The sequence below is a fragment of the Cibotium barometz genome, chromosome 64 (assembly GCF_041138505.1).
Source record: "Cibotium barometz isolate CiBa-2024 chromosome 64, ASM4113850v1, whole genome shotgun sequence".
Classification (NCBI taxonomy): Eukaryota; Viridiplantae; Streptophyta; class Polypodiopsida; order Cyatheales; family Cibotiaceae; genus Cibotium; species Cibotium barometz.
The window spans coordinates 31,307,078-31,309,688 of record NC_141109.1 but is presented as its reverse complement, the minus strand read 5'-3'; positions in this window follow the sequence as shown (position 1 = coordinate 31,309,688).

The window sequence follows — 2,611 nt, the reverse complement described above, 5'->3', positions numbered from 1 at the left end:
CTAACTATACACTAATAAAGTAGTTGCATCCTAGATATTAGCAAGTGTAAACCACATTATTGGTTAATTTCAAAAGAAAACTTTAAAATTTTATTATTAAAAAATCATTTAAGGCTCTTAACTAAACTTCAGATACTTTTGTTATATATTTCAATTGTCCATACCTAAACTCTACTTTGAAACATGTGTTGTTAAGCCATGGCGCATGCTGGGGAGATACAAAAAGAGCAAAAGCTAATAAAGCTCGAGCTCCAATGTTTTACAAACCATGTAATACTACATAAAATATTAAAGATAGAAGACCATGTGTTCTAAGATGCTTTTGTGAGCAAGGAAAGCCTCTCTGATTCATTGATCAAAGCAATGAATGATTTATCTACCTCACATCAAAATGTCCAAAGCACTTGGATAAGCAATGAAGGATTTGCCTACCTAACATCAAAATATTCAAAGGACTTGCATAAGCGCCGACTCATATCTGATTAAACAAGTGTTGCAAAATCATGGAACACTTAAGTTACCAAACAATGTCCTTGATACCCTAGCTACTACAAAGGAGAATATGAACGAGGTAATAAGGATGTTTCAGAGATACAAATCTCTAGTATCTATTATTCAACCTCCACCTCCAACAACCACACCTACACCCTAAGTGGAAAGCCACCATGCTTTACCTTTTACAACAAGAGAACCCAACCCCTTTGCAATAGTACAACATTCACAATCTCTTCAATTGAGGCCCCATGTTCATGTAAACAATGCATTTGGCACCATTTGTGAAAATTCTTCGAGAAAGAGATGTCAAACCTACACTCAACACACGTCTCATGTCTAGGTTGAAAATTCTTCAAGAAAGAGATACACTTGACACACGTCTCATGTTGTAATGAATGTAATGAAGCAACAACTTTAGATTAGGTTTAGAACCTTGGTTATGGGCTCAAGTATAAAAGGGGGCTCATGGACTACTTTTGATATCTTTTGACCTCTTGACTCTTGGAGCCTCATGGCTTTCAAACCCTGACTTATGGAAGACTATTTCCATCCTTTGGTGAAAGGCTAAATCACTTAGGCATTATGTATGATTTCTTGCTAATTACATATTAATCAACATAATGATTATCTCTAATAACTTTATGATCACTCCATTTTATTAGTATCAGAGCTCTTGGCTCAGATCTTTGTTTAGGGAGTGATTAGATGGTTAATCATTCTCATATTATTTTTAATCCAATTTTAAGAATGCATTTTCTTGATCGTGATTAGTGTTCATCATTTTTTGAATACTATTAATCCAGTTTTTCCAAATGCATTTTCTTTATCATGATTAGTGTGAATCATTTGGAAAATGCATTTTCTTCATCATGATTAGTGTTAATCATTTGGAAAATGCATTTTCTTCATCATGATTAGTGTTAATCATTCTCGGATTAGGGATTGTCACAATTTTCAAAATGCATTTTCTTGACTGTCTTGCATTTCTTGATGTTCTTGAAAATCTTATTGATTTTCTTGAATTTTTTAGAAATTTTGCATGAATTAGAGTCTCTTTTCATCAAATCTTCACACAAGCCCTGGTTTCCTACTATCATTTGCAAGATCCTTTGAGTTCTTTGCATTTTTGGGGAGATTCTTGGTTGATGTGCAGTTTTTGATGAAAGATTCATCAAGAAAGGTGCTGATTATCATAGAAATTGGAGACAAATGCAAATATTGCAAATATTGGTGCAGTTTTCAACAACAATTTACAAAGTTATTGCAATTTTCTTGTAGACTTGAGTGTAGAATTCAAGATCGATGCAAAATTGAAGATTCAAGTGCAAAGAGCAAGATTGGTGTGCAAAGATTCACAATTGTCAGTGATATATGTCAAAATCCTACACATACTTTGCATCTCTTTGCTATTAGTCACAGTTTTGTTTTTGGTTGAATTCTTACAAGAAGCAATTGAAATATCAAGAAACAAATGAAATACCAAGAAACAGTTGAAAATGCCAAGAAATGTTGCAAAGAAAGATTAAACAGTTGTAGTTTGTGAATATTGTTCTCAGATAAGGTTGTTTACAACTTAATCAAGTGAATTAGTACTAATCTTCAAAGAGTAGTATTAATCTTGTGAAAGTTTGAGTAAACAAGTTCACATAAGTGCTTTCTTGATTAAACAAGTGCAGTTTTGGAAAAAGATTGATTACAAATTGCATATTATACAAGTTTGAATCTAGTACAGAAATGGAGTCTTGTACAGTTTTGGTATAGTATTAATCAAACCTAAGTGAAGAGTACATTTCTTTATCAAGATGTGGGTGCAGAGAATAAAACAACAGAGATCTTAAACTCAGATTATACAGCCAATCAACTAACCTTGTTGGGAATCGAACCCAGTCCACTAGTGTAAACCAGCGTGCTCTATACACCACAAGGTTTGGAGTGTTGGCTATTGAAGAAGCAAGTAGATCATTAATTGATCTACATGAAAAAGAGGGATGGTAGTAGGCTAAAGGTGCAAGTAATGGATACAAGGAACAAATAAAGGAAAGCAGGCTAAGGGTGTGAGAAGTGTCCATGTAATGTCACTAACAAAGGAAGGCACAAACAATGAAAGGAAGCCTAG